The sequence below is a fragment of the Neophocaena asiaeorientalis genome, unplaced genomic scaffold, assembly GCF_003031525.2.
Source record: "Neophocaena asiaeorientalis asiaeorientalis breed wild unplaced genomic scaffold, Neophocaena_asiaeorientalis_V1.1 scaffold482, whole genome shotgun sequence".
NCBI lineage: Eukaryota > Metazoa > Chordata > Mammalia > Artiodactyla > Phocoenidae > Neophocaena > Neophocaena asiaeorientalis.
In genome coordinates, this window is record NW_020175201.1 from 182013 (window position 1) to 195250 (window position 13238).

The 13238-nt window shown below is 36.0% G+C and overlaps 1 pseudogene; it reads left to right on the forward strand.

Moving 5' to 3' along the window:
- The window catches only part of LOC112413315 (protein tyrosine phosphatase type IVA 1 pseudogene), a 13247-nt pseudogene extending 814 nt beyond the window's left edge, over positions 1-12433 (forward strand).
- Positions 12434-13238: the final 805 nt, after the last annotated feature.

Below are 13238 nucleotides of genomic sequence, written 5' to 3' on the forward strand. Positions count from 1 at the left end.
CCTGTACACCTGTACCTTATATAATATTGTACTGCAACTATACTTCCATTAAAAAAAAAAAAAGAATCAGTGTCCTTTTTTGCCTGATGTTCGGTGTCCTTCAAATGTTCGCTGTTTTGGGTTGTTGCAGGTGAGAAGATGAATCCAAGTCCCACATTGGTCAGAAGTGCGGCTCTAAAGTTTTTAAAGAAGAAACATCAGGCAAACATACACAATAAAATTCTAAACAAAATGTAAAAGGGAGTCAAATCAAACACATATATCTTCCCTCTCATCCAAGAGGCTTTTGAAATGACAAAAAAGAAATCTCTAAAAGAGATCTCTAAAAGTCTTCACCTAGTTAACTCTTCCTTCTGATCTCAGCGCACTCTTTCAGATTCGTTTCCCTCATCTCTCATTTCAAGGCTCTGTATCTTCACAATTCACAGCATATGCTTCAGGTACATTTATCTTTATGTAAGCAATCATTTGGTTAATCTCAGTTTCCCTTCCTAGAATGTAAGCTCTATGAGGATAGGTGCCTAGGCTCTTTTTGCTCACTCCTCCCTCCCCAGTGGCTATTTGTTATAGTGGGAAAGAACAAGGAACTGGGTCTGTTAGATAACTTGAAGTACTGCAGGAAGATCAAATGTAGATAGAGTTGCAATGATGGAGAAATTTGAACAGAGAAAAATATTTCCTAAAGATAGGCCATCAAACGTATCTGCTAACATCCTCCCTAGAAGAACTTTGAAAAACTATGCACCCCCCATGTATTTTAAGTGGCACCTACATTTTTCAGCATAATTTGAAATCATTGTGAGGCATGGAATTTCTGATACACTGTAAAAATTGTAACTTAAAAAAACCCATGACATTATTTTAAAAATTGTAATCAATGGAACTTAAATGTCATTATGAGTTTTTACTCATCATCACCGTTAAAAAAAAATACATGAACAAGATCTTTACATTTGGAGATTCTAGATTTTCCTCTTTCCCCAAATCGTCCTAATCTACTTCACGTCTGAACATAGTTTGTTGATCGCTGTTAATGGACAATTAACAAAAACTTAGAAATAAGACACTTGAGACTACAAAGGAGTTCAAATTGAAGTTAGGTAACGAGAGCATGTTTTCCTTTTTCTTACTGGAACATTGTCTAAAAGGTTCACTTTGGATTATTTGATTCTTTGGGGAATTTTACCTTTGTTTAGTGTACTATTTGTTATTTATTAGGGTCTAGGCTTGGTGAAGTTACATGTTAACTTTTACAGATGGTATTCGGTAGAGATGCATTATTTCTCTCAGAGAAAATAATCCTAACAATTTATTTTTCCAGTAAGATATTAAACAACTTTGACTCAAACTTAGCAAATGTATTTCAGCTTGCCTCTCTTAAACTGACAACGTAACCACTGTTTGAAATTGCCTTTGAACCAGCTTTCCCACATGCTGTTTTTCTCATTATTTCCCTCATTACTGAGTCAAATAAATATTTGACATGTGTTCACTTTATAACTTTAACTTTGGAAAGTTCTTTTTGTGTAACAGCCTACCCTAAGTAAGAAAATGAAAATACTGAATGTACAAGGATTGAAATTTTAACATGTGTTTTATGCCTGCAGGCACAAGGATTTAAGAGCTAAAATAGGTCTTGTGGATTTATTTTTGTTACAGTGATGGTTAGTATACAATTGGTCAAAACAATCTAAGTGCATTGTACATTTTTATAATTATTACCAAATAAAGTTTTATGGAAACTATACTTCATAAAGTATGATAGAAATTACCCTCGTTAATATCTGACAGCTAACATTTAATCTTTTATTAATGGATGGTAAAAAATATTAAGAATTTCACAAGATGAAATGAGTATTGGATGTAAAGGGAATAAATATTTCATAATACGATGATAAAGTAGGTTTTAACTTCGTTATCAAAATCCTGAAAGAAATCACATAAAACTTTTATCTTTGAATTTTATCCAGTGTGTCTTGAAAACGTTCTGTGCTTCCAGTTCCATATGACAGTATTAAAATCACTAACCAGTACTGCTTTGGCTGCTGGCTAATGATCGCCCTTAGGGATAAGTATTGAGAAAAGCTGAAAAGAGTTGCTTATATTCATATGTAGGAAAATATCATTTTGAGCATTCAATATGTCTTGCTAAGTCTTTCTTTACTTTTCTTTTGTGTGTCTCCTTCGTAGGAGATGCGTTCCTTAACAATAGTCTAATGGAGGCGAGAAAGTCATTAAATAAAAATCATCATTACTCCTACCACTACCCTGTATCACATATCTGAATTCAGAACATTTCATCATGGGGCAAAATACCAAATTGCTAACAGATGGCTCATAACTGAAATATGTAGAAAACGGGAAGATACAGGAAATTTTATATGTTTATGCTTCCTTGATTCAAGTTTAAAGCCGGCTTTCCCTTGGTTGGTGCCCTGGAGATTTTCACACCCTGAGACAATGATCCATAGCAGGACTAAGAGTGGGTGAGAATTGTGAAGAAGACACAGTATGTAATTCTGACATAAAGAGAGAGGAATTCTACTGTGAACTCAGAGCTCTCTCAGTCTAATCAGTTTCAAAGAAGTGTACATATGGAAGGTGACTATTTGGGAATTTATGCCTTTAAAATCATTTATTCATAATTCCCTACCTCCAGAAAAGGTTTGGCTAACCTCCAAGGATGGATCATCTACAAATAGAAGGCTATTTGTCCAAGTCATTCACTGGGAGCTTCAAAGTAGAGAAACACAGAAAGCAGAAGTTGGCCTCTGGGCAGTGTTTTCTAAATTTTTCTCACGATAAGAATCACCTGGGGTTCCTGCTAGGCTTTGCAAATCCCCTGCCCTTCCCTGGAGATTCTGATTCAGTGGGTCTGGAGTGGGACTCTGCAATCTGTAGTTTTAACAAGTGCTCTGGTGATATTTGCACCATCCAAAAACAACACGGGTACACTTTGAGAAAATGTCTCAAGGATGTGGCTTTCAAATTTGGCTTCTCAATTACTGATTTAGGGGAGCTAAAAAAAAAAAACCCACCCAGGTGCCTGGCTTACTTCAATTAAGTCAGTTTTCCAGGGGATAGAGCACAGCCATAACTTATAACTAAGACTTTTTAAAGCAGTATTAGGTTCACAGAAAAACGGAGGGAAACATACAGAGATTTCCCATATTCTACCTGCCCCCACACATGCCTAGTATCCTCCATTATTAAAATCCCCTACCAGAGTGGCACATTTTAAAACAAAAATTTTATTGAAGTATAGTTGGTTTACAATGTCGTGTTAGTTTCTGGTGTACAGCAAAGTGATTCAGTTGTACATGTATATGTATTTTTTTCATATTCTTTTCCATTATGGTTTATGACAGGATATTGAATATAGTTCCCTGTGCTCTACAGTAGGACTTTGTTGTTCATCTGTTTTTTTAAGAGTTTTTTTAAACTTTTTATTTTATATTGAAGTATAGTTGATTAACAATGTTGTGTTAGTTTCAGGTGTGCAGCAAAGTGATTCAGTTATACATATACATGTAGCTATTCTTTTTCAAATTTTTTTCCCATTTAGGCTGTTACATAATATTGAGCAGAGTTCCCTGTGCTATACAGTAGGTCCTTGTTTGTTAATCCGTTTTAAATATAGTAGTGTGTACATGTCAATCCCAAACTTTTTACAATTGATGAACCTGCATTGGCACCTCATAGTCAACCAAAGTCCACAGTTTACCTTAGAATTCACTCTTGGTATTGTTCATTTCATGGGTTTGGACAAATGTATAATGACATGTACCCATCATTATGGTATCATACAGAGCATTTTCACTGCCTTAAAAGTCCTCTGTGCTCTACCTATTCACTCTTCTCCTTCTCCCCCCAAACTCTGGCAACCAATGATCTTTTTACTATCTCCATAGTTTTGCCTTCTTCAGAATGTCATATAGTTTATATCATATAGTATGTAGCATTTTCAGATTGGCTTCTTTCACTTAGCAATATGCATTTAAGGTTCTTCCATGTCTTTTCATAGCTTGATAGGTCATTTGTTTTTAGAGCTGAATAGTATTCCATTTTCTGGATGTACCACAGTTTATTTATCCATTCACCTACTAAAGGACATCTTGGTTGCTTCCAAGTTTTGGCATTTTTGATTAAAGCTGCTATAAACCCCAGTGTGCAGGTTTTTGTGTAGACAAAAGTTTTCAATTTCTTTGGGTAAATATCAAGGAGCATAATTGCTAGATCATATGGTAAGAGAATGTTTCGTTTTGTAGGAAACTGCCAAAGTTTCTTCCAAAGTCGCTGTACCATTTTGCATTTCCACCAGCAATGGATAAGAGTTCTGTCACCCCACATTTGGTGTTGTCAGTGTTCTGGATTTTGGCCATTCTAATAGCTGTGTAGTGGTATCTCGTTGTTGTTTTAATTTGCATTTCCCTGATGACATATGATGTGGAGCATCTTTTCATATGCTTATTTGCCATCTGTAGAGACATCACTTTTTAAAGTTCCTCAGATGTAGTGCAAAATCTGGAATGGAGGATGGTAGCAAACTACTTCACATGGGCCAAATCTGTCCCATTGCCTTGTTTTATAAATGTAGTTTTATTGGAACATAGCCACACCAATTTGTTTATGCATTGTCTGTGACTGTTTTCATGCTACAATAGCATGGTTGAGTAGTTGTGACAGAGACCATATGGCCTGTAAAGCCTGAAATATTTACTAGCTGGCCCTTTATAGAAAATGTTTGCTTACCACTGCCTCATATTTAAAGCAATCATCGTGGTCCTTTAAGAATTAATTTAGAAAGAGCAAGGGTAGCTGAGGCCTTGTACCCCGACTCAGAGAAACATGGCTGATAGCTTCAGGTTCTCTGTCAATATTGTTCTTCTTTAATAAGTGGTTGATTGACCAGGAAAGGGCTCCTAGTGGGGTCTGAGGGAAACAGAGCAAGGTTTGAGGTAACTCCAGACCTCTACGACACAGAAAAATACTTATTTATGAGATACATGTTTGGGACTGAATTTTACTCATGGCAAACTAGTATATGAATAGAATTCCATTGTCCAAAGTAGAGGAAGTCGGTTAAATACTTAGGTTTGGAATTAATCCATAGCCAAGTTTCCAACTGTAATGTAAATTCTACAGAAAATGTTCAAGTCTATATGAATAAACTGTAGTCTCTGCTGAAGCACACTATAGGGGTCTTGCATAAATGGAAATCATTTTTTTATATGGGAAGACAATATTGGTTATCAATTTCTCCTGTACTAATCTATAACTTCAACACAATTCAAAATGGGTTTACTTTTATCAATTAAAAATAATTGAAGCAAATATAAAATAATTAAGACAAGAAATTCTAGAGGAAAAATTACAAAAATAGAAATGAAGGGGGAGTTTCACTCCAGATATTCATTTTTTTAATAATGTCTACAATGGAATGTGTTGTTCACTCAAAATAGACAAATCACTGGAATATATTAATATATGAAAAATTCGATTTTTATATCAATTGGGGAAAACAATAGATTTCTTTCATTATCTCTCAAATATCATGAAAAGTGTTCACTAATCACAAGAGTTTGAGAGGAACCGTATAAAAGCTAAATTCTATAACTTTAGGTTTCCTGGATGATGTGTGACTACATAGAGGAAGATAAACAAGGGCCTGGAAATCAATAGATAGCATTTGCCTATGACATGGTCAGTCTCAGACTGTCTAATAAATGATGTTAGAAAAATCTGTTTGGCGTATATAGAAAAATAAAACCTGATCCCTGCTTTAGCAAATATAAAACGATGAGTTCCAGATGGTTTAAAAAGCTACATATGAAGGACAAAATTATAAAGTTAGTATAGAATAATTTAGAAGAATATATTTGTCAACTAAGTTTGAATAAGGCTCAAAAAGCATCAGTCATGAGGCCCAGAAAAGGATTGATTTGATTACATCAAAATAAAGGTTTGTTTTTTATCCCCAATGAGGGACACCCATAAAAAGTCTAACAGATAAAAGATATTTCAACATCTAAAACTGATAAAACATAAACAGAGGATATAAACAGACAATTCAGCAAAGAGGATACCCAACAGGTGAATGAATATATGAAAAGATAATCAAACTCATTTGTAATAAAAAAAAGAAATTACAATAACAAGAACATATCACTTTACATTGGCAAAGAAGAAAAAAATTGCACATTGCGAGTATTGGTGCAGATGTGGATAATAGGAACCCCTGGGTCCTGATGTTGGGTTGTATTGACTGTTGCAAAGCAATTTGTCAGTATTTAGTCAAATTAAAGTTGAATGTACTCTATGATTTAGTTATACCACTAAACCTATAACTGGAAAAAATCCAAATGTCCTCAACAGGTGAAGGGATAAACAAATTGTGAAGTCACAAAATAGAATGATATTCTGATACATACTGTATTCGTTTCTTAGGGTTTCTGTAACAATGTACCACAAACTGTGTATCTTAAAAAAACAGAAATTTATTGTCTCACGCTTCTGGATACTGAAAGTCTGAAATCAAAGTGTCGGCAGCTCCATGTACCCTCCGAAACCTGTAGGAGAGAATCTTTCCTTGCCTCTTCTCAGCTTCTGGTGGTTTCCAGGCAATCTTTGATGTTCCTTGACTTGGAGATGCATCACTCATCATCTGTCATTACGTGGCTTTCTTCCTGTGTGTATCTGCACATAGACTTCTCTCTGTGAATGTCTGTGGCTGTGTCCACATTTTCCCTTTTTCAAAGGACACCAGTTGGATGTGGATTTGGCACCACCTTGCAGCTGTAGCACTTCAATCTCTGCCTCTATCATCACATGACATGTTGCTCATGCATGTGAGTGTCTCTGTGTCTCTTCTCTTCTTATGAGGACACTAGTCATAGTGGAATAAGGGTCCACCCTACTCAAGTACGACCTCATTTCAACTTAAACAATTACATCTGCAATGACTCTATTCCCAGATAGAGTCACATTCTGTGGTACTGGGTGTTAGAACTGCAAGATATCTTTTGGGGGGACAAATTTCAACCCATAATACACACTAAAACATGGGTGAATCTTAAAAAACAATTATTCTGAATGAAAGAAGCCTGACAAGAAAAAAATATATATACTGCATGATCCTATTTAAATAAAATTTCAAGAAATTCAAACAAATGTTTAATAGCATAAAAAGGTTGCCTACAAAATGCGTCGGGGGCTGGTGTTGAGGGTTAAAGGATAGCTCATAAAGGGCCATGAGGAAACTTTTGGGGAACTATTCACTTTGAATATGTGCAGTACGTTCAGTGAGAATTATACCTTAATATTTGTTTAAAAATAGGCATAAGTTTTCATATTCCTAAAAAAGCATGAAGTATTATGCATTTCAGGATTCTAAATTTTATGCAGGCTTTGAAACTGTGATATAAAGAAAAAAGGTATAAAGATGTCTTAACTCACAATTTTTCTTTATTTTTTGACCCATGTAGATATGCTTGTATTGGAGGGAAGTATATATTATTTTATTAATAACTCTAAGTAATATGTAATGCTTTTTAAAGTCATACTGTAATGGTCTAAATGTATATGCCTGTACCTAAGATACTCCTAGCATGTGTCCCTAGGAAAGGTTTGAACTAACTCTAGTCTCATTAAATTCAAATGAATGCCAGGCATTATAATTGTTTTTGCCTCTCAAAGAATGAGCAGGTTTTTTTGTGTGGGTATTAATAGTGGTCCTGCTCTAGAAATTCATTCTTTTTGCATTCTTCATTGCACGGATGCATATTCCGTCCCAGCATTAATGCAACAATCAGGTTAACAGACCATCTATTGTGCTGTTCTGCTTAACCATAGTGGCAGGAATGGAATCCATTTACACCACAAACCTAGAGAACTTTAAATCCTGTTGTTTTAACAGAGGGTGCTATTTGGCAATGAGTTTGCCCTTCCTGCTTCCCTTCAACTACCCTTAAGGGTTTAGGAAAAAAGGGAAAAAGGGAATTTCTCCAAATCTTTCTGAATGCTCTTTCTGTCCTTTCTCTTTCCCTATTCCCCCCTGATTATTTTGCTCTCACACACACACCACCACCACCACCCCCACCACTTTCTTCTCTCCTACTTTATTGAAATTCCTTCCTCATTAAGACATGACCTAGTAGGCTTCCCTAGTGGCGCAGTGGTTGAGAGTCCGCCTGCCGATGCAGGGGACACGGGTTCGTGCCCCGGTCCGGGAAGATCCCACATGCCGCGGAGTGGCTGGGCCCGTGAGCCACGGGCAAAAAAAAAAAAAAAAAAAAACTAGTAAAATGACAAGAAAATGAAGTATCAAAAAAGCACTTTAGGGTTTTGTATTATTATTTTTTGTATTATTTTAAAAAAATTATATCTAAGGTGGTCTAAATGATTAAATCAACACCTTTTAAACTTTCTTGTCATTGTTCCTCTTTCCATACAACTGTTTATTTTTATTTCAGCTTTGAAAATTTCTGGCCACACAAGGCATTTGTTATAGATAAACTCTCTAAATGGTAAGTTTAAAGAGAGGAATTGAGAATAAAAATTTTAGGTCACATCTAATGAATACTGTTTACTTAGTAACATGTTTTACAAGTACAAAAAACCTTGATGATAAATTAGGTTAGGACTTAATAATTTATGTGAAAAATCACCATTTTCTGATGTCTAAAATATCTAGCAATTTATAAAATATTCTAGATACGTAGCAGAATGGAAAATGACTATTAATTCAGCCATGATTTTCTTAACTCTATTTGGTAAGACAGTATAACCTTTTATTTCTTTTGAACCAAAACTAAAATAAAATATCAAAATAACTCAAAAGTTCAAAAATATAATTTCTCTTGGGTTTATAGTTATCTTTGCCAAGTATACTATATCTTATAATATTTCTCATATTTAATATACCTTAGATAAATAATCCAATTTTCCCTCTTTAAGAACTCCTTGAACAGGTGTTAGAATTTTTTTAAGAGTAATTGATCTTTTTATTCAGCATTAAGTGAGTTGTCTGATGAAACTTTATATATAGTACGTTATGTTTTATTTCAGAAGTCTTCCGGATTTCTTTTCTTTTCCTGAGGCATCAAAGAGCAGTTATTAAGGTAATTATTTTTTCCCATTTTTTCCTGGTTATATTTCAATCCAACTTGCATGATGTTTCATTCTTTACTAATCTTACCTCGCGGTTCCATTGATTGCTGCCAATTTTTTTTTGGTGGGCATTTTACCCTCATAAAAATGTACGTAGTATACAGCTATTGTAGAGACATACTGTGGTTAAAATGGTGAAAGATCAATGTATGGATGAGCAAAAATGTCACTGAGTCTGAGAGGTCTTGTTCTAGCATCCTGCTTCATATGCCAGGCAGATTTATTCACACCCTCTCCTGAACTCAGTTTGTTCTTATTATAGTATAAAGTCTTTAATTTTTTTAAAAGTTAGTCTATATATGTGTATTTCTCCTGTAGATAACAAGCTTCTTATGGACTAGGTCTAGATTTTACCAGTATTTAGGAGAGCCTTAATAAATGTGTATTGAATTAATGCCGAAATACCTCCTGGTCTTCCTTAATACATATCCATTAATGACACATTTTAATTTTTTATGTTATAAATATATTATTTATGTTACAAATATATTATTTTCAAATGCATATATTTCCTCTCGTTTCATGGAGTTTTAGTCAGGAGTTGGGGAGATGCATGCGCTGTGACGGCGGACATATTTTAGACAATATGTTACCAAAATGTGAATCTTGAAAATAAGATTTTTTTTTCTAGATTTTTACTTTAAATGTATGGAAAGGGAAAAGGAATATGTTTATAGAGAAGATAAAAGTAAATATGACAAATGGCTTCTTAGGTAGTCTACTTTTCATTATTACTAATCTGGATATGTCCTCTCAGAGAAGGAAATATGTAGTATATGTTTGCAGATGCAGAATTCATTTATGATATGCATAGTGTGATGAAAGTAATGTATGTTTGTGTGTCCGTACGTATATATATGTATATGTGCATATAGCTGTACCTAGGCATATAAGTCATGCAACTTTCCAGTGGCCCAGTGAGTTACAGAAGTTAATCATAGTGGGGTATGGCAAGTATAGTGTGGTTTTGAATTCCACACTCCCCATTTCCTCACTGTGTGCTTGAATAAAGAATATGACTACAGCCATATAGACATACTTTATTTTTCATATCCACCCAGAGAAGATGAGTATGATAAGTTATCATTTTACACATGCACACATCGTATACTCCCTTTCTACAATCTCTTTTTCTACAGTAATTTCCTCCTCACCACCGGTGACTTAGATAGTGAAAAGAGTCACTTTGGGCCTTTGAATGTTTTGGAAAACACAATGGTCATTTGCATCCTTTTGTCTCAGCCCCCACTGCAGGTTAGAGGGAGGCAGAGTGGTTCTTAGTCCACAATCCCTTTCCCAGTCTCACTTTAACTTCCTCCTAACCTTGGACAGAAGTAAAGACCTTATGAATTTGAAGTCCATTGAGATCAGAGAGGTTTAGATCCCCCTTAGGCTAGTTGACTTACTTTCATTCTTTAATTTTTTCTTTCTTTTTAATACTTTTTAAGTCTTAGAAAGCAGATCATGCTGGTATGTGGGGAAATTGATTTGAAATGACTGTAGAGGCTGGATATCAAACACATCCGTTTTGTAGTAAATGGGAGGGAAAATCTGTGAATGATTTCTGAGTCAGCCTGGAGCACAGTGCCACCTAACAGCTGCGCCTAAGAAATAATCAGTATCACAACCAATTATTCTCCTGTTAAATGATGTTAAATTGGCATGTTAATTCAGGGCCACCTCTAATATCACCTTTTGTTTGTTGTTTGTGTAAAGAAAGGGAGCTGACATTTAATGGTCGTCTAATATGAAATGTGATCTGTGCATTAGAAGTGTTGCGTGAGAGAATCTGTAGACTAATTTATGAAACATTGCCATAGAAATAAATAGCTTTCGCACACGGGTGTTTGCTTCCCCTTTATGATGCTCCAGCCTTTGCTTTACCCCTGCCCAGTTCCTCCTTGTCTGCACTTGGCTGGGATTCCCTGACGGCTGGTGTCTGTATTCTCCCTTTGTCCTTCCGGCAGAGAAACAAGGGCGGACTGGCGATACAGGCCACCTAAGGCAAATTTTGGACCCTGGTGGCAGTAGATCCTGTCAGTGATGCGCTTTTCCCGGAGCTGTGCACGGAGCATTGTCATTTCTGCCTGGGGACCGGCTGTCTGACTAGGCCACATTCATCAGTGAGTGAACATATCTGTCGGTTCTCCAGTGTTCTTGGTCACACATATATGGACTGTCCAAGAGGCAGTAGGAATTACTGACAGGCCCAGTCCAACCTCTGTGCAGACCAGTGAATTCTAGAAGGTTGTTACTACCTGAGAGGTTCCCATAAAAATGAATAACCTGGACATTGAAGAGCAGAACTGAATAGGAGACCATTTTGCAAGGGTTCTGACCTGAATGGGGGCAAAGCTGAGTGCCCTGATTTTCAGTATTACTGTACTGAAACAGTGATACTTTTTGTTTTGTTTGAAGGTTGATTTCATTTCCTATTACTCCTAACTTTATATTCAACTCACTGAAAATTTAGACTGAAGTATTTGGAAGTAGCCTCCAGTTCTTTTACATCTTTTCTGTATTTTTTAAATTTTAATTACTTCCACAGGACTGGGGTGAACTGCCCTGGTCCTGTAGAGATTGCAAACAGGAATATGAGATTTCTTTTTGTTTTTTTAAGTTTTTTTTGATGTGGACCATTTTTAAAGTCTTTATTGAGTTTGTTACAATATTGCTTCTGTTTTATGTTTTGGTTTTTTGGCCGAGAGGCATGTGGGATCTTAGCTCCCTGACCAGGGGTCAAACCCGCATCCCCTGCCCTGGAAGGTGAAGTCTTAACCACGGACCGCCATGGACGTCCCAATATCACATTTCTGATGGCGCACAGCCCAAGCAATGCCTCCTTAAGCAAATTCTTACAGGAACTTAAGAAGAACAGAGTTACCACCACAGTAAGAGTGTGTGAAGCTGCATGTAACACTGCCATTTTGGAGAATGAAGGTATCCAGGTTCTGGACTGGCCTTTTGATGATGGTGCGCTACCATCCAGTCAGATCGTTGATAAGTGTTTAAAACTTGTAAAAAAGAAATTTCTGATCCTAGTTGTTGTATTGTGGTCCACTGTGCTGCAGGTCTTGGGAGAGCTTCAGTGCTGGTTGCCCTAGCTTTAATTGACGGGGGAATGAAGTATGAAGATGCAGTGCAATGCATAAGACAAAAGCAATGTGGAGCTTTTAACAGCAAGCAACTTTTGTATTTGGAAAAGTATCTTCCTACGATGTGCTTGCGCTTCAGAAACACCGGATACAGTTGTTTCAACCAGTGAAAGAGCGCCACCTGATGCTATGGCCTTGGAAAAGAAACTTGAGATGGAACCTCATATACGTCAGCCGTTATGGAGACTTGGTAAATACTAAGTCCAATGAAGCTTGCATAGGAACATTGAAAGGCAGTTGTAGCAGGCCACAGGCTTACCAGAATTAGAGCCTTCTCTCTCTTTCCTGTTATTTTGACACTTAGTAAAAGACTCTAGCTCCCCAATATCTAAAATGTGTGTTTCTATTTGTATCAATTATATCTTATCAATATACAAGAAATTTAGAGCAGTGAGGTGCCAAAATACCCAGCACGATACTTGTATACTTTTAGTGTCATGTAGTCCTTAGAAGGTTTATTCCTTAAGTCATTTCAAACATTGAAGGTAGGGCCTATGTGAACACCAGCTCACGTGATATCTTCCATATGCAAACTGATATATAGTAGGGTTTGTGCAACCATTAATTTTGCTGGATTTGTGCAAAGTCTTAGGTAATTTTGAATTTGTTTCTATAAACTCAATGTTTGTGCAGTTATAAAAGCTTCCATTTTGAAAAATCAAACACACACAAAACTCTTGTTGATAGTTCAGTCTTTGTTGCATGGAAGCACATAGTTTCCAGACAAATAAGAATTATAGCCAATTTGAAGTTTGCAGTTTGGGGTGCAACGTAACAGAGAGGGCCTGAGAAAAGAATGGGCAGGTTAGGGCAGGGGGGCTATATTTCCAGTAAAATTTTTCCAAATGTTTTTAAATTCAGTAAATATTTTTAAAAGGTTAAACTACTTTCTAATTGTAGCTGTAAGTCTGATAA